Source organism: Strongylocentrotus purpuratus, unplaced genomic scaffold (assembly GCF_000002235.5).
Source record: "Strongylocentrotus purpuratus isolate Spur 01 unplaced genomic scaffold, Spur_5.0 spur5_scaffold_9, whole genome shotgun sequence".
Taxonomy (NCBI): Eukaryota; Metazoa; Echinodermata; class Echinoidea; order Camarodonta; family Strongylocentrotidae; genus Strongylocentrotus; species Strongylocentrotus purpuratus.
The window spans coordinates 7,186,335-7,205,559 of NW_022145615.1; the positions used below are offsets into that span (position 1 = coordinate 7,186,335).

At 36.3% G+C, this 19,225-nt stretch overlaps 1 protein-coding gene across 1 annotated transcript in view; it reads right to left on the reverse strand.

The window, feature by feature from the left end:
• LOC580666 (28S ribosomal protein S11, mitochondrial) overlaps positions 1–16,136 on the reverse strand; it is a 43,775-nt gene extending 27,639 nt beyond the window's left edge. The window contains exon 1 of the mRNA XM_030976671.1: positions 15,798–16,136. The gene's annotated coding sequence lies outside the window, so the exon portion shown is untranslated. The remainder of the gene's footprint in view (positions 1–15,797) is intronic.
• Between the last annotated feature and the right edge of the window lie 3,089 nt (positions 16,137–19,225).

Consider the following 19,225-nt stretch of genomic DNA (forward strand, 5'->3'; position numbering starts at 1 on the left):
ACTCGTCGTGGAACCATTGTCAAGATTCTAGTTAAGACATAGGTGGGATTTTTCTATTATGGCGTAATTTCATAAGGATAATTGCAAGATTTAATGATTATAGTGTTTGTTTTTGTATACATATGGGTACCTGGTAGGATTTAGTGTGTGCTGATGATATAAGATAAAAGAGTACCGTAGGTGGTACAGTGAAAAAAATACACGGGGGCTCGGGGCGAATTAGCCCCCTAAATGCCTAAAAGAGCCCCGAAAATCAGAAAAGAGCCCCTGTAAATTTGTATAGAGTTCAATGCAAAAGAATTTTAGAATGGTATTTTCATGCAGGCAAGCTTGAAAAGTAGCCCCCGAAAAATAAATATTATTTTTTCCCTGAGGTGGTAGGTAGCCTAGTGCAGCACTTTCAACAGACCTAAGGTTATTAACTTATCAATATTATATCACACTCTTTTATGAACAGTACACAATGGATTATAATAAGCGCCAATCAAATAAATCAGATTTAACATTGAAGATGTTCTTAGATTTCGTAACGAAGTTATGACCCTCCCCTACCAACACACACAATATCAATCTAACAGAGGCAACATCACTCTACCCCCCCCCCCCCCCCCCTCAAGATGCTTGCTCTGAAATACTGATACTGCAATACTAGAAAACAGAAAAGGCCTCTATGGCAGAAAGACAGAAATTATCTTCTTATCTTCTGGATCAGTGAGATGAAGAAAAAAAAAACAGTCATGAAAGATCGAACAAAAATACCACTACCCTGTATAAAAGCAAGTAACCACTCAATATTGCTATATAAAAATAAATGGGGCAAATTCAATGTCTGAAATCATGAAGAAAAGAAAAATTGTCTTCAATGCTTCGTACATGAATGAAAAGTCTTGTTGGAAATCATGAAGAAAACAGAGTTTCAAAGCTTTTAATGTGAGTAAATGGCAGCCTCGTTTGAGAGTCTGATAAATGTAATAATACACTACTTACTTACTAAACTCCAGACAAAATATCACAACAGTCATATGGCTATTGATTTGGGTGTGTCGAATAAAACTAGGAAAGGTCACCTGTTCCTTCCTGCATATCTCTTTTTCTTTCTTCACAGCTCTTAATATCTATAAAAGCTAGAATCGATTCCCAAATGGTAAACATTAAGAGCTACCCAGTAACTTTTTTTTCAAAAAGTAACTAAATGAGACAGACATCCAGAGATGTTGTAGAATATTTCTCTCTGAATGAAAACCGTAGAAATTGACAGTAACATTGAAATCAACAAACAGCATGTAGATTTCTAGTTTGGTGACTTTCCATATGGATTTTCCTCAATAATTTAAATGCAAAATTCAATCCAAGGACAAGCATTTAAATTGTTTTCAACTTTAATGAATAATAAATAAATATAATGAATAAAATATTTATTCAAATAATTAATCAAATAAACTATTCATACATTTAAAATTACATGGTGTTTGTCTTATTGGTAAAAGTAATATTTCATAGCCCCAAAATACCAATGAAAAAGAAAAGTATACTGGTATACGCTGAAAGTTCTGAAACATCGATACAATGCAACATACATGTACATCCATACACTGTAACATACACACATTGACATAGAGCATCCTTGCATTCCTGACATACATACAGTGGTGTTTTTCTAGAGAGGAGTATTATTTTTAGGCCACTTGTTAGTTCTGCTTCCCTGGCCGCACGTTAATAATGCCCCTGAGATGTTTGCTTTATTTGGTATACATGTGGTTGCAAGAACGACTTTGCGGCGCCCTTCCATTACCGCCCTTTCTGCGTGACCTGTTTTCGCAATAATGCTTCCGTTTGGATTGTGGCTCCGAATGTGTAATGTTTATCATACCCCTTGAGTTTCTCTGAGACTTTTTCCATGTTTTTCCTTTTGCGTGTGTGTGTGTGTGTGTATGGGCAGGGGGGGGGGGGGGGCATTTTAATAGAAACTTTTCAAAATGTTTCTTTTGAATATACAATTACCTGTACTATAAGAATGCTTCATAAGTACCAATGCTGCACTTAATTGATAAATGGTGCCACACTATTCATGTTATTTACCGTTCATCTTCCAATTTCTCCTGAACTGATTATGTTCATTGTCAATGGTCATTAATCCACCATTCAAGGGTGTTTTTATTGTGTTTTTTAAACATCTTCATAATTCACATGGCAAGTGGAGTGCATGGATTAGTGATTCCATGCTCAAATATAAACTTATTCATACAATGTCAACATACATCAATAGGCCTATGTATGCATCCAGTATTGTATTAGTATTGCAAAATAGATCACATCATGCACCTTACATATTTTCAGTGAAATGTCAGGGCAGGAAAGAATGCAGTGTAGATTATTTCGATATAATTCTTTGATGCTCTAAAAATATCAGAGATGCAATGGTGATGGTGATGGTGGTTATTTTGCCTGACTGCTAAGAAAGCATAAATGTTAGTAAGCAACCAGACGGCCGGCGGCAATATGAATGGTTGTTTTGCACATTTTGATCATACAAATACACTGTTTACATATAGCCCAACTGATATTTTCCAAGCATATCTCTTATTTGTCGATCTAAAAATGCATATACATGACATCAACCCTAGAAATAGCATCTAGCTTCCAATGGAGATGAAAATACACTACATCGACTATATTCCATCTTAAGAAAAGAGGTTGAGCAAAGAAAAAGAAAGGGGACAGAATGATTGCAGTAAACAGTCACTAATTCCCATGAGCTCACTGTTCAAACTTAGCTCGCTACGTCAAATCTATTGAAAGGACGCATCATCCCACACATTCTGACGTGGAAAAAAGGAAGACAAAAAAAAACCCTGAATAGGACGAAAGATGAAATCCGGTCGCTCATCCATCATTGATTGAGCGAGAGAGATGTATAATTATCAAGCGGAAATTAGAATGCGAGTCCTTAAATCAATAAAACACCAGTCCGTTTTCTAGGCCGGGTGCTTTGCGCAGGTTAGGCTTGCGTTCAGGGATGTTATTATGAAACTGCTCGGGGTATTATTATTTGCGAAAGGTTCCTTACGTCCTAACAAGATTTTAAGGAACGGAGTGGGGACGACGGGGTTTGGTGACCAGTAAAAAAAAAAATATATATATATATATATATAAACAGTGGTGAGCAATTTAGCAGTGCAAAGGCCCAAAAGACTTTTGGAAACTAAAAATAAATAGCTCAAACATGTTTGCAAGGACTTTTGTAAATCAACTTGTCCCCCACCCGCTTTTAACATATTCAGACATTACATCTAAATGCCTTATTAGGTAAACATAGTTTTGATAGGACATACAAAAGAATTTCGAAAATGCCTTTGAGTTGAATTGTTTTATAGTAAGACTTTGTGATCGTGTTCTCTACTAAAAAAAATAAGTAAAATAAAAGCTAAAAAATCTCCTTTTGACTACACTGCATAGAAAAATATCCCACATAATTGAAAATATTGTTTTACACATACCCAGTACATACTTGTACATCCCCTGCTCAAAGTATGTAACATGTAACTGTCATGCCTGCACATAAAACAAAAAAATGAATGCCCATTGCTATTGACATTGCCTTAAAGGGATCCGGTAACTTTCTCTCAGATTCTGAAAACATATTCTGGATTTAGCTCATGATGCAATGATAATTATAAACCCTTAGGTCAGTCAGGAACCCCGTGACTTTTACAAGCCGATCGCCTGTCTGATTATCAAGATATTTATGATTGGAATTACAAATTTTGAAAACCGTTCGCCTGACGGTTTTCATAACACTACAGTCTATTGGGGAAAACGAGTATGGTAAAACCGGTCACTCAAAGATTTTTACTTTTTTGAGGCACTTCTTGATCATTTTGAAGCGCAATTTTTTCAGGGCTTCAATATTACATCATATCACAGACACTGATAACACGTAGGGCCGTGTATCTCAGATTTAACATTGTTAAACGATCCCTTTAATGCTGATTTCTTGACACTTTGTGGGTCTTTGCAATTATGCTCTATAAACTTTTATGTTCTATTGTTAGATTGAGATATTTGATCAGAGCAAAAAAAGTCCAACATTTGATAGTCCGGTTCCAGGTAATAAATCTTGCATATTAGTTTCATGATAGCTTTCGTGCAGGTATTTATACTATGAGCGTGTAAGTAATAATTCTTGAGAACTTGACCTCTCCTTGACCTCAATTCAATAATCATGGAGATTTGAAATACCTAATTTAGAGAGGGGCGAACTTCAAATTGAAGATAAGATTTCTAGCATGAGTTATGAAGTAACCTTATAAGTTTTAACTTTTATAACTAAATTTTACAACTGAGACCCATTTTTGCAAGGAGAAAAAAGGCATGCTGATACAGGCAGTAAATCTAAAGTTCTCTTTAAAAAAAATATATATTTTGTTTTGTTTTTACGCTTATGACCAACCTTCAAAACAAAGCCAATATTAATTATATTACCTTGACAATAGCAACGGAATTCATCATTATCCCAATCACAGGACACCGATTTATAAATTTTCAAAGATAAAAGCGAATATCAAATGAGCCATGAATACACAATTTCAAGCATGGTTGCATCTCGTCAATAACTCAACATCACCAAATGCACTCTTTCACACCCCCGCCATCAAACTGCGATTCAATGACCAGAACAAAATGAAAGTTGATGGCAAACAATTTATATAATTGGCCATTACATTTTCCATTTTCAAAGTAATTTTCTTCATGTTGGTTTTAACAACTGCTAAGGTGGGTGCAGCGCAGTAAATGTGAGTTTCATCTCCTTCTTCTTTAAGGCTACAATAATTATAATAATACTGAAATTAATAATAAGGGGGAGAAGCCTTCGACAAACACCATGAAGAGAAAGGAGTGATGGCAAAGACGCAACTAAATGACGACAACAAATTAATGAAAAATCCATCAGCAGGATCAAATTTCAATATTCTGTGTAGATAGACGACGAAAAGATATGGAGAGTTGCGTAAAGCGAGAGCTCAACAATACTCCCATTAGATAGTGGAGTAGATAGATCATGTTCAAGGCCAGTGTTGCCAGCTAATATTAGAGAAGTGACGCAGAGAGAGAGAAAGCAGGGATGCTCGTTGCAGCCCGTCTGAACATCTCTCGCTTCTTGCATCAAGCTGTGCCCCTGAAAGCGAGAAAATATGAACAGCTTGCCCGGTTCCGTTGGTTGACTTTCTCAGCGGGCTGTATCGTGAAAGATGGGAAAGAGGGGGAGGGGGGGGGGGGGGTGTTAAAGGGACTCAAGAAGGGCGGGGGGGGGGGGGGGGGGGGGGGGGGGTTGAGCTCCAAATTAGTTTGTAATGACCAGTTGAGATTGTAAAATCAGAAAGGTTTCCATATTTTGAATGCAATCAAATTCATTTGGAATATCTTTATCAACATCTTTTTAAGGTGTCGAAAAAAATACAACTTCAAAATGAAAAGGGTGGTGGTGGGGGGGGGGGTGGGTTGTTGATTCACTAAAGGGGAGGGGGAATCTCCAAAAGTATTTTGTAATAAGTAGTAGGGGGTTCATGTAACTGATTGTATCTGTATACAAGTCTGATTGCTTTGAAACACTTTAATCATATATTTCAAGATGGCAATATAAAAGATAAAGCCACTTTAATACCTACAGATATATATCAAGATCTAACTTCGAGATGCACTCCACTAACAAAATCAATCCTTATGATTTGAAGAAAAAAGAGGTCTCTACCTTTGAATTACAATCAGTTATCACTCATAAATAAATGATGAGAACAGTGACAGTTTGATACTGAAATATATCCTTTATATTCATTCCCAAAATCTACATAATGCTATTTAATCCGCTTTTATTCTTTAAGCCAGGACACAAGGTCGTAAATGAATCGCTCAAAGTTCACTCTGAGAGGCAATTTCACATTATCTTTCGAAAATGGAAAAATAGGAATGCATAACTGCAAATGCATTTGACAAATGAATATTTGAATGGCAAGGAAGTTAGGAGGCAAGGGTTATATTGTTTCAGTTGACAAATGCATTTCATGGAATCCAAATTAGAAAACTGCAAGGAAATTTTTATAACTTATAATCTACATGGATGAATTCATGATTTATCGATTCATCGGCTGACGTTTTATTTCAAATGAATGCAGATATCGTACATGATCATGTTCTTGGTAGGCCTATAACAAAAGTATTCTACATAATGTGCATACAAGTGTGTGTACACCCCTTCTTTTTCTCTCTTGGTGACTGAGTCTTGGCATTTTGCTCCTTTTTATTTCCCTCTTTTGGCCTTAATGGGGGTCTCCACCCCAATCTCTTTCAGTTCCTACAAATATTTCTTCTTTCTGACACTACCCACCCCTCCCCACTTCATTCACACACCCCCTTATCCGACCTATTTATAAACCAGGGTCACATATCCTCCCCTCTGAGCTTTCGGTGACCTCGTTTGAGGTCACAGCCTTTACAGCCTAAGGACACCTAAAACCACTACCCCTCAATACCTGGTATACATGTACAGAGGTGAGCAGTCACCATTAATAACCTCCCTCCCCCCTATCGCTTTATCTGCCTGCTGCAGTAACCCTTACCTACATGTTTGCCCAGAGGGGGGTCGTTCTTAACTCTGGAATGCAGGATTGGGAGCTTCCATATTCTAGTCTCGCTGTCGGAGACCCCATTGGGATCTTGAAAGAGAATTGCACTAGCAGTCACATTACATATTGGAAATACAAGTATGTGTTCTCAACTTCTCATTCCCTACATGATCTGAATTCAATCGCATTTGAAAATAAAAGTTTTCCTACATAAGTTTACAGGAATTTTGAAACATTATTTGTACATAATATTTTATTTGTCATTAAAAAAACCTGCACATGATTCTCAACATGTGGGCATAATTTACTGAAAAATAAATATCGAAAAACCTCTATGGCAATACACACGTACACGTAGTCCCCAGGCCAATGAAAGGTTTATCTTACGAGGTTAGCTATTACAGAGCTATCAAGTCTTCAAGATGCTCTTATTATTTTGCATATCAAAATTTCATACATCCATTTCTACAACAGTTTCGAGAGCCTCAACAATTTTGTTTTTCTTCTGATACACTTCTGAATGAAATCTAACACCCAAGGACAGATTAGGGTTCATTTGTATAGGCCCATTCACACAGCTCAAAAAAACATTTTGAAAAACCATCGGTGTTCAATACTTCTTGTTCTTTTTTTAGTAGTTGTGTGCATGCACCCCTTGTCACTGCCCTGCATGCGCTAGCACATAAGTGAGGAGAGTTGGGTGATGAAAAACAGGAATCATTAACTGATGTTTTAGAGAGATTAATTACACTGCATAAAATGGTCAAGTTTCTGCCAGCATTTTAAAAACTTTGGACGAAACACTGGAATGTGTGAAAAGTAAGTGTTTTTTGCTTGCAGTGTGAATGCAGCTAGATTACTGATAGTGTCCAGGCCACAGGCTATCTTTTACACGCTGATGATAAACATGCATGGTCTCTCAATGTAGTTCAAAGTGCCCTAATTCACTTCCACACTGAACTTCGGAGAGAAGCACATACCCCAAAAATCATGATGGGTGCTACCCCCAAACGTGCTACCCCCAAACAAGAAACCACCTAGACAACAACAACATACATATGTTTGGAGGGTTTTCACATTTAGCCTGGTAATAGCTCTTTAAAATGGGATTCATCTTCAAGGATGTTCATACTAAAATGGAACTCAAATGTGTAGTAGCATACAGTGCACTGCTTTGTCAGTATTGAGCCCCCACCCCCTTCCACACACAAACACACACTCCCCTAAAGTAAAGGGGGAGGGAAGACAGTGGAGCAGTGAAAGATTTAGATCTGGATAACTCAAAAGAGCTTGAAGACAAAACAATCAAATAATTATGTGGATAATTTTCCTTTACAGAGTGAATTCAGAAAAAAGGAGCTCCTGCAAATCAAAGTTACTTTTCCACTACTGCCCCCAGCTCCCCCCATAACCAGATATGCTTTGCAAACACAGATATATACTTTGCAAATGGGTGTTGGTAAAGTCTTTGTGTGAGGAATCCTATCAACTGCACAGTTGACCCATCAAACCTACCGCAAATGGTTGACCTAAATATGCTCGAGGATGTGATACACTGACTGGTCAGTCACTGGTCATTCAATGGTCAGTAAGAATTGGGTCAGAGGAGGTCAAACCTATCAAATTTCTGACCACAGCATCTGAATGATGCCCTTGAAAAAAAAAGGTTGACCTCTGAGCTAGAACTTGGCCAACTGTAGTGGCGCTCTTTCTTCTTTTCTTTCTTTGTCTTCCACGCCTTGCCCTCTCCGTCTCCCTTTTCCTTCATCCTCTCTCTCTGCCAGTCTGTCTGTCCGACACTCTCTCTCCCTCTCCCCCTCCCTCCCTCCGCTATATGAATCTTTGAAAGAAATGTTGTAACAAATTATTAAACCTGAATTATTATACCGACACCAAAGAAGAGAGGAAGCTTTATACACTAACTGCACATCCATTTTATTCCAATTTCCATTGTAAAAGTATGGGCCTTTATATTTTTTCCTAGATAAGTTGTAACATTTATGCAAAGGTTTTAAAATTCTGCTTGATCTTTCAAATGTTGGACACCTAGATAGATGTTGACCAAGTACTCACTCCTTAACCCTCCCCCCATCCCCCCCCCCCAAAAAAAATCTCTAAAATCATTTTTCACACTGCTTTTCAATGAATTTGCTAATGAGGAAAGGGCTAATATCTGTTCCACAAATGATACAGCTTTATTAATCAAATATTGATTAATATTCACAAATATCTTGTTAAATTAGACCTTGGCCTACATTTTAAATGTAGCTACAACCATGACAATCTATAAATAAGTAGGAACAGAGGCAATTATGTTTCCATGTGCACCATCATGCAATGATGATGATTTCTGCTCCAATTCTCGGTATTCAACGACACTGCATCCAACTGCGTTTCCTTTCAGCTTTCCATTTCAATGTATTCATAGAACTAAGCACACACAAGTCCAAGGTTAAAATGTGTAATCATGTATTCTTTTAATTCAAACAATAACATACCTGCGAATCAGTTCCAAATGAACAAGCAGACTGTTCAAATTCACTTCCTTTTACCAACATCAATGAATACTCTCTTCATATGTCCTTCACTGGTGTATACGCAATAGCTATTCTCACTAAGTTTGCGAAAGTAACATCGTCAAGAAAAACTATTTGAAAACTTTCTGACTAGATACTGGTTTAAAATTCCTTGTTTTTTATGCATAATAGTTTGAAAAATCTACAGATTTCGTTTGCTCTCACAAATGGTTAAGTTATCTCTTTTATCTTGGATTCACTAACAAGTTAGGGCTGGCACAACTACTGAAATGTACAAATATTATTTTGATAGAATTGGAAGAAGAAGAAGAGGGTTTGAAGTGGTGCTACAATGCACTTCTATATCTGAACAGACCGGGATATATAAATGCTAATAATAATATTTTACAATGAAACAATAGTTACATTTGTATAAAACCGCTAGTTTCTAGGGGCCACTGTTAAATTTTATAGAGTGTTGATTGTCCCATTAATACCTTTAAAGCAGAAAGGTCTGTTCATGTAAAGACTATTACCGAACATGCAGTTTCACTCTGATCTCAAAATTACTTTTGCTTTAATACAAGAACATGTTTTTCCTCTCCAAGGCTACTAAAAACACAAAGCAGCAGCAACAATAGTATTCCATATCAGGGAATTACTACATACATGTATGATGCATGGGGTTGTCAACACAAAATGACTTGTGAAGTCCAAGAAAGAAAAGGATCTGAAAATGAAAGCAAGATGATAAACGAGTTTCAACTCCTTCAGGACTTTAGCTACATACATCAAAGGGATGTTTTATCAGTTTTCCATGTAGGGTTTCTATAGGCCTGTTTTCATCAGCTCGAGTTTGCCAAGTAACCTGCTATTTTCAGAACCTGGATGTTATCTCGAAGCTAAAAATTGCGTCTTCACTAGACCGATACGCTCATCACAAACTAGCTCAGACGGTCACAAGTTTTAAAAAAATTCCACGGACACTTGAATAAAATCTGTGAAAATTTCATATTTCATCCTTTCAAGAGCTCAATACAACTTTTAACACGAAAACGAAACCATTTTCACTTGGTTTATTATTCATATAAAAATGATGAATGCACTTGATCGCTCCGTTCTTTTTATACCAGAGTGCGTTTAGAGACTGGTGAAAGACCGGTGAGCTTTCTACAGCATCGAGAATCGAGAGATCTCGGAGGTAAACACCGCTTCATAAAAAAACGGAATGATTGATTGCGATGGTCGTACACGGTCGGAAGGCAATTAGAAGCTCCTCATGAATTTACATTGCGCTGCCGCTTCCAATAAGACTTCTTCCGCGATCAAACCCTCCACAATAAATGCAGTTATGGAATTAATGATTAACAAAGGGGATTACCTCCGTGCATTTTTCATTTTCTACCATGGCTATACATTACTAATCATTATTCCATCCCAACCGCCGGCACTGTCGTTTCAAACGAAGACCTTCAGAATAAATGCTTGGTATTTGAGGTTCAGGAAAGGCATCGAGAGCCGATGTAAAATAACTTCTCATCTCAATATACACTAATATCCCATCATCATAATTTTTTAACTCTTTTATTTCTTTGATTCTCTAGTGCAAGAGACATTTATAACATACAGTGCACAGGGCCTCTAAGCTCCCAATTTGCCCTAAGAATTTTGCAATTTCAACAGGGGGCCATTCATACAGACCCTAACATTCAAATCAAGAACCCCATTTTAAGAATGTAATGTGGAGCTCTAATTTCAAGGAAAATATCTTTCCTGCTACCTCTCAAACAAATAAATTTTGATGTATTGCACTATCCATTAAATGACAAACGCTACAGCAACAATGGGACCTGCATATAAATTAACTGCAGTATTATACTACCTATAGAATAAAGCTAAATTTATCCCAGGAAAAGCTGTTAGATAAATCATAGATTACCATAACCCGATGCATCGGAGCATGTTATTAATATAATATTCCATTCAATTTGCAGTCACTCGTCATCAATTTCATGCTATTCATTCAAAAACAGTAACCAACGAGGGAAACGGCATTACACCATGTATCTTCCACACATTCCACCTATTCTCCTCTTTTTATCCAATTTTTTTTTTCTTCTTCTGTAAGTTCCCCTTGCTATTCAAATAAGCTGGTACACAATTGAGTGCAATGAACTTTTTGAGGACTATTTTTTCCCTCTTTTTCTGCTGACGTCACAAATAGCACTTTTGAGGTATTATTGACATTTCAGAATCCGCGGGAAATCAATATCAACCTCAGAAGAGGGGATAGGCTGCTATGTGCGCAGTGTGCAATGGACGATTACTCGGGACGCAATTTCAATTGTCATGCTAATAATAAACGTTACATTTTCTGTTTAAATTATTGTGCTGGTACTATTAATAAGACCATGCAGGCTGTACAGATAGATCCGAACAATGATTTTGTGAGCATTTTCAGGAAGAAAAAAAAATGAATATGGATACCTGATTTTTAAAGAAAAAATAATGAAAAATAATAAATATTCCGAAAATACAATAGAGTGGCAGAAATCATCTAATTTTAGATCTTCCTTTCAATAATGCATGAAATAGTAAATGCTTATTGCTTTAATTAAAACTGACACATTTCATCATTCAATTTTCAAGGATTTATACCAGCTCTGTAATGATTGAAAATCCTTGTTGCAATACTGTTGCAATCTTTTTCATTTTCCCCCAGCCTCTCTCTCTTTTTTTTAATAAGCTTTTTTCTTTCGCTTTGTCAATATAACCTTCAAATTTCATTGCCAACTTTGATGATTATGAATTCTTACTTTCAAATTCAATATGTTTTTAAAATATCTTTAGAAACTGATCTGTAAATTTACATCCTATGGCAATTTATGATAACAGAGAATTGAATTAGTCAGTAAATGATTGCGTAAACTTAGGTGAAGAAACATACAAATATCAGACAACCTCCATCCCAGAAAAAACATGCATCAGAGATGCTAATGACGACTGATTACTAGAACCAACTGCCTCACAGATAGGTAATACACACCAAGATACAAGAAAGTTACCCAACGAAGACTCAACAACCGCCAACATATTAAGATACTCAAGAAGCGGTCACACTTCACATATCAAATCTAATTAACTCCCACTCCCCGCTTAATCAAAAACAGAGAGAAAAAAGTAATGAACGACGAAAGAGACGAAGTCATCAACATCAAGGTATCGTCAAGGAGAGTGAGTAAAAGACGAGTCAAAATGAGAAGACAAATTTACACTTTCGTTCCTTCCATCGTTCTAACCATCGCCCTTGGGCTGGCTTGATTAGAATTTCTAACAGCCGTATTTACGTGCGTTGGACAGATTCTTCATTGCACCAACTCTTCTCCTCAACAAATTGATTGTCAAAATTGAATTTAGGGTGTTTACCGAAATGTTAATTTCTTGGCCGATAGCAGGCACCCAGGGCAAATTTGCTGACTTTCTGGGCGATAAAATCTAATCAATTATGATAACCGGTAGGTGGGTAGATTCTATTCTAAATAAATATTCCAATTATTCCAACATGGTTAAATGACGGGGGTGAAAAAATCTCTTGATTTTAAATCAAGATAAATAAAATGATTATTTTCCTTTCCAAATTAAAAAAAACCTGCCAGATTGTAATTACATTCATTATTTTTTCGGCTGAGAAAAAAATTGCCTTAGGTAGTGCATACTAATGGGCACCTTACAAAAACAATACAAAAATAAAATAAAATAGACTTCAGAGGAAAAAATTCCTAAATAATTCCATGAGGGAAAAAAAGTGAACCAAATAAGCAAATTTACAGCTATTTTGCAAGCCCTTGCAAGTTGACCCCCCCCCCCCCCACAATTTAAAACCCATATCAGCCTGAAGAACTCAAGGGTAATATAACTCACCCCCAGAATTTTGTAGTTTGTCAGGAAAGTTGATAATAATTCAGAGCAGAACCAAGATCTCAAACATTTTAGAATCTAAACATCATTTTATCATAATGCAATACATACTTTTCTAACTTCTATAATGGTATGAATGTCATTCCACGTTTAGTTTTATATTTTTGAGAAAGTTAATTTGTAAGATCCACTTGAAGGTGCACATAAACAATTAGTGAGATAATGCAAAAAACAAACAGAAAACAAGTGGGCAATTATACATGTTGGCCTGTTTCTTTTCACTAAACTTCTATTAAACAAAGGGATACAGCAAACAAATTAGGATCATAAATTAGGAAGACAAATTCTCCTTTCATAATCAACTGTCATTTAAAAAATAAAATCCAATTCTATTTCGTCAAACATACTACCGGTAATCACATTTTAGCAGGCCTCCAAAAGCCTTTAGCATATTAGCCCTATTAAATCTGCTTCCATTACAAAGTTTGCTTTGTTAAATAATTATGAAGAAAATCTGTTAAATCCATGTATTTTGTTTAGATGCACCAGAAACTTTTATTTTCATCTCTGCTATGGAGTAGAGCTATAAGATCACCAACAAGACCATCAGAAAAGTTTACTTTAATTTATCCAGATATATCAAGATATGATCAGATAAATTCAGCTGTATTTAGATAAATATCCAGAAAAATACCCAACTACATCAAATCAAACACAATTACCAAACACACACAAAACAGAAAAGAATTAAAAAAGAAAGAGAGAAAGAAAGAAAGAGAGACAGGGAGAGAATAACAGAAGGCTAAAAAGCATCAAATAACTTTATTTTCACACATAATAAAGCAAACACAATTGAAACTCCCATTTTAAATACAATTCAGCTGGTAAAGCCTTGGTACATATATATATATATATATATATATATGGTCATAGATCAAGAAACCTGCATATGATCAGAAAATGGAATTGCCCTCCCCTAATGAACTGACATTGAACAGTCACTTTTTTTGCAGCTGTGCTTACACAGTAGAGAAATATGAAAAGAGAAGGACAAGAAAAGAATGGATTAAAAACAATTTGTTATTTCTGGTGTATTGTCTAAAAGGGTAGGTACAGATGTTCAGATGGGTAATATATTTGAAATCGTATGGTGAAATATAGGAGCTAAAGGGGGCATGGAAAATAGGAGCAAGGACACAAGGGGCTCATCACTCAGCGGGGGTGCCGTCACAAGCAGCTATCATCCTTTCTTTGTTCTGCGCTGGCTGGCCTGCAATGCCAGGGTACGCTAGCTAGCTATCCAGGAGGGAACAATGAGGGTCCCGAGCATTGCCAACACCACCACCACCACCACCATGTAGGCAAAACACACGAGGTCCCCGTTTTGGGCGGCCTGGTCTTTGTGGTTGCACGAATCGGAAGCTGGCACGTAAGCCATTCTGCCTCCATTTACCTTCTCCGGTTCTCCCCCTCTCTTTCTCTCTCTCTCTCTCCCTTTCTCTCCCCCTCTCCTTTTTTTTCCTCTTTCTATATTTGTTTCTCTCTACTGAACTATTTCAATCCACTCTCTTATTTATACACATTTCCGTATTTAAAAAAAAAACCTCTCCAAATTAATGATCCCTTTTTTCATTCTCTCTCTCCCCTTCTATCTATCTCTCTCTCTCTCTCATTTCCTCTCTTCTCTCTCTCTCTCTCTCTCTCTCTCTCTCTTCTCTCTTGCTCTCTCTCTCTCTCTCTCTCTCTATCTCCTTTTATCTCTCTCCATATATATCTCTCTTTCTGCCTCTCTTGTGAGAACTCTGCTGTCTTTCTAGCAGTTTCTCTCAGCAAAAAAAAAAGAAGAAGAATTGAAGTACAAGAAAACAAGCTCTGTTTCACAAACTTCAAATCAAACTATATTAACTTGGACAGTACATTATACATACCAACATATCGTCACAAAACACAAAATCTGAGAGTTTGATTTTCCATAGTATACTTTTTTTTAAAACAAGAAAATACCCAGAATACTCTGCATCATGCAAACTATTAGAGACTCTTTTAGAAAAAGAGGTAATATTTTAAATATTTAAAGTATTCTCCAAGTCTACACAAGAAATTCATGTTATTCAACAAGATTCAATTTCAAACAGTGTATTCTCTCTTCATTTTTGGTTGGAGGGGTTCATACAGGGGAGCTCCAAGATCAAGATAAATACTCTTCTACATGTTTGTATTTCTTTCTGCATTTCTTTAATTTGCATGCAACAAAAGGAATGTTCTTAATTTGAAAATGTTATGAATAATTTTTGTTGTGGATATCATTACATTTCATATGTTCCTATAAGTTATTCAAATCATATGGAAAAAGAAAACAAGTTCTAAATATACACCAAAAAGTTTGAAAAACAGAAAAAAAAGGTAAGAAGAGGACAGAGCTAAATATTTTATTTTTCCTATTCTAATCAAACAATTAAAGGTTGAATTCTTGCCTCAAAAATGCTGGCTGATTTCCAAACCAATCAATCACCGAATGCAATGAAAAACATGAAGCATAATGTTCCTGGACTCAAAGACACACAAGAACAAAATCATCAATTCCAAAGAACTCTGATGCGAGGCAACTCCTCAAAAGAACAGCACCTACAACAGCCTCCCAAAAAGGCAAAGCTCGGCTGAACTACATCCAGTATTTCTCTTCCAAAAATGGACAAAACTACAGAGAACATGACGACACAAACATTCACAAATCCTCCCTTACCTCCTTCGTCCTCTCGCTCGTCATTCCCCCGGTCGCAAACAACAAGCATCCAGCCCGCCAACGTCACTCCCCGAAACGCTTTCCAAAACATTGCAGTTTCAAGGGGACTCAAAGTCCGGTTCGGGGACGAAATAGTAACGGTTCATGAAACAAGATGACATCCTTTTCAAATAAAATCATTGAGAAAATCAATTTCATCATGATCTTCACCGCTTTTTTGGTTAAAATACGAGGAGGACGGCCAGGAAACTCGGTTCAATTTCTTTCTTCACCACTGAGCACACGGGCAAACAAGGACTGCGCAATGTTCATTCTGCTGGGTTGGTTAGCACAACTACTACGAATAACAAACTTGCATTTTGACAGAGCTTTTTTCCCTCCCTCCAAAATGACACTGGAACTCTTCCACTCATCGCAGGGGGGTGGTCAACCCTCCTGGCCAGGCAGAGGGACCAGAGCTTGTATTTGCCAAGCACCTAACCGAGACCTACACTGCAGAATGGGTCGGTCCTTTTTGATTAGAGACGTGTGACGACTTATGAATGGAGGCAACAATTCAAAAAGAAATAAAATACAAAGCTGAAGAGTTTCAAGTGCACTGATCCAAATCTCTAACTTGTCTGTTCCTAGCAAAATATTTGACAATACAATTCTTTCAAAGAGCAGGAATTCGTGCCTGTCATCAAAAATAAACTGAACTAGAGCATTTCAGCAATTCTACTTTCAATGCAATTACACAATGTAACTCACGAATGCAAAGTTAAATTATTTGAATATTGTCAGCTATTTTTTTCATTTGTATTCAACCTTCTATGCAGATATCGCAGAAGATAATATGGAAACTGGAAATTGTGTGTGAAATTACTCAAATTAGGAGAAGAAAAAACAACAACTGTATTTCAACATGTTCAACATCTACTTTAATCCTTCATTCTAACAATCTTTTAAGATTTTATCTTTCTCCAAGAGTGCTTATAAAATATATCTGTAGAATTTAAGAATTCCTAACATCAACCCTAGACAAAACGCTTCACCTAAAATGAGATGATTTTAAGAGTAAACAACAGTATTTTAAATCTCTTAGGACTTCCGATCAAATTATACACGGAGCCTAAAAACAGAAGGGAAGAAAACACATCTAAGTAAACGTTTTATCTATTTAACTAAATGATTTCTGAGATCTGTAGCTTAATTTAGGATTTTAATAAGGCTTTTCATGATATTCCCAGACCTCTACGGACATAATAAAAAAAGAAAGGGTCGTTAGCATGACAAACAAAATTAATAGCCTGTGTACGGGAACTATAATGGTCCCAATGGTGCATCCAGATGAGATGCTCCTTATGGTTGTTTTCCTTTCTATTTGAGATTGGTGTCACACCCAAGGTGGGAATTATTTTATTCTCAAAGTAGGTTTAAAGGTATTATGTAATTTTGCCTCTGATTCTAACAAAAATCCTAGATTTAGCTCATTCTGCAATCATAATTATAAACCTTTAGGTCAGAAATGAATCCCATGACTTGTACAAGCCAATCACATTATTGATTATCAAGATATTTATGATTGGAATTTGAAATTTCAAAATCTGTTCTCCCAACCGTTTTATAACACTACATGAGTATGGTAAAACCGGTCACTCAAAGACTTTTTACTTTTTTGAAGCACTTCATGATAATTTTGCAGCACAATTTTTTTAGGGCTTCAATATTACACCACATCACAGACACTGATCACATAGGGCCATGCATCTCAGATTTGTAAAACTGCAAACATTGTTTATAAACAATGCCTTTGAGAACTTTTTCTTCCTTGCAAGAACAACAAAAACAATATTTCCATCCATATGCAAAGCTGATTTTCTTTTGTTCAGAACCTAATCTCATTCTTCCTATCCGTGTATCACATTTTCCTCCTACCCTTCAAATTATTTCTCTTTTGTATTAAACAAATTTCGTTTTCTTTCACTTTGGTAAAACGAAAGCACCCCTATATATTTGTGTAGCATATTTTAAGTATAAAAAGGAAGAGTAAACACCCATTTCCTCTGCGATATCTTGTGACTGAGATAAAATCACTCCTTTTAGGTTTAACTATGCCTTACTACCGCACAAGAGCCTGAATATATTTGTGTAGCGCACACACCTTTATCTTAATATGTTATGAAACATTGGCAAACCTTAGTACTCGTTTGACACTGGGTAAATAGACGAGGAATGATAAAAATTTCCATAGATTCTTGAGTTCAAGCCAAGTGAACGTTGCACCTAAACACTCGTGAGTACTTCACAACCCACAAATTGACATGACATAATTTCTATTTAATTTCATTTTTAATATAGTTCTATATTCACGATGGGGGTAGTACTATGATAGGTTTTTATCATCTCAATGGTTCGTTTTGTCATGTCATTGATGTACTTGACAAAGATCACAGATAAAACAAAAATGAAGGTTAACAATACAATTTATATTATATATTTATAGATAATAGTACAGTCACTTCAAGTTATTGTTATTTTGTTTTTTTAACTTCCCAATATATTCTTTGGTGAGTGAGCCTTTCTTCAATGCAGAGTGTATATTTATTAGGATAATACGGAGAGATTAGAAACTTGATATAGATTATTATCCATTTACTCCATATCAATATTGCAAAATCAGAAAATTAAACATCCTTGTAAAAGTTGTATCTCTAATAACTTATTTGTATGGATATCACATGGTTTAGAACAGAACACTTTAATATTAAAAAGAAACAGCACACTAAAATGTAATCCTTTACAGAGTTTTTAAAGTCTTCATTGAAAGATTAATGAATTCACAACATTTGTTCTGGTTGGAATAGTAGCAGCCCTTCAAAGTACCTATGTAGCTTTAGCAATTTTATCATTGATGGTTGCAGTCAAGTCTTCAAAAAAGTAATCAATAACTGGTATGTGGATGGATCTGAACTTCTAAAGGCTGATGAAGAAGCAAAACCAATTGTTTTGGTATCATAATTTCTCTATGACTTGAAAATGCCATTTATATTTCATTCGCTAGTTGAATCAGCATTATCATCATCCTCATCATCATAATTATAATAATAATAATAATAGCTAGTTCTTATATAGCGCTTTTCAGGACCGGAGGCCCTCTCAAAGCGCTTTACAGATGTATATATTATTACCCCGGTCATAGGATTCAGGCTTACCCGCACACAATGTATGCACATTCTCCACTCCCTGGGGAGCATTCCAGCCAGGCGTCTTTTTACAAGCGCACACTTGCTAATCTAACCACATTAGCTTTCGCATCCTACCGGGTACCCATTTAACACCTGGGTGGAGAGTGGCAAATGTAGATCAATGTCTTGCCAAAGGACATTAGTGCCGCGGTGGGACTTGAACCGCGAACCTTGTGATCCACAGTCCGGTGACATATCCAC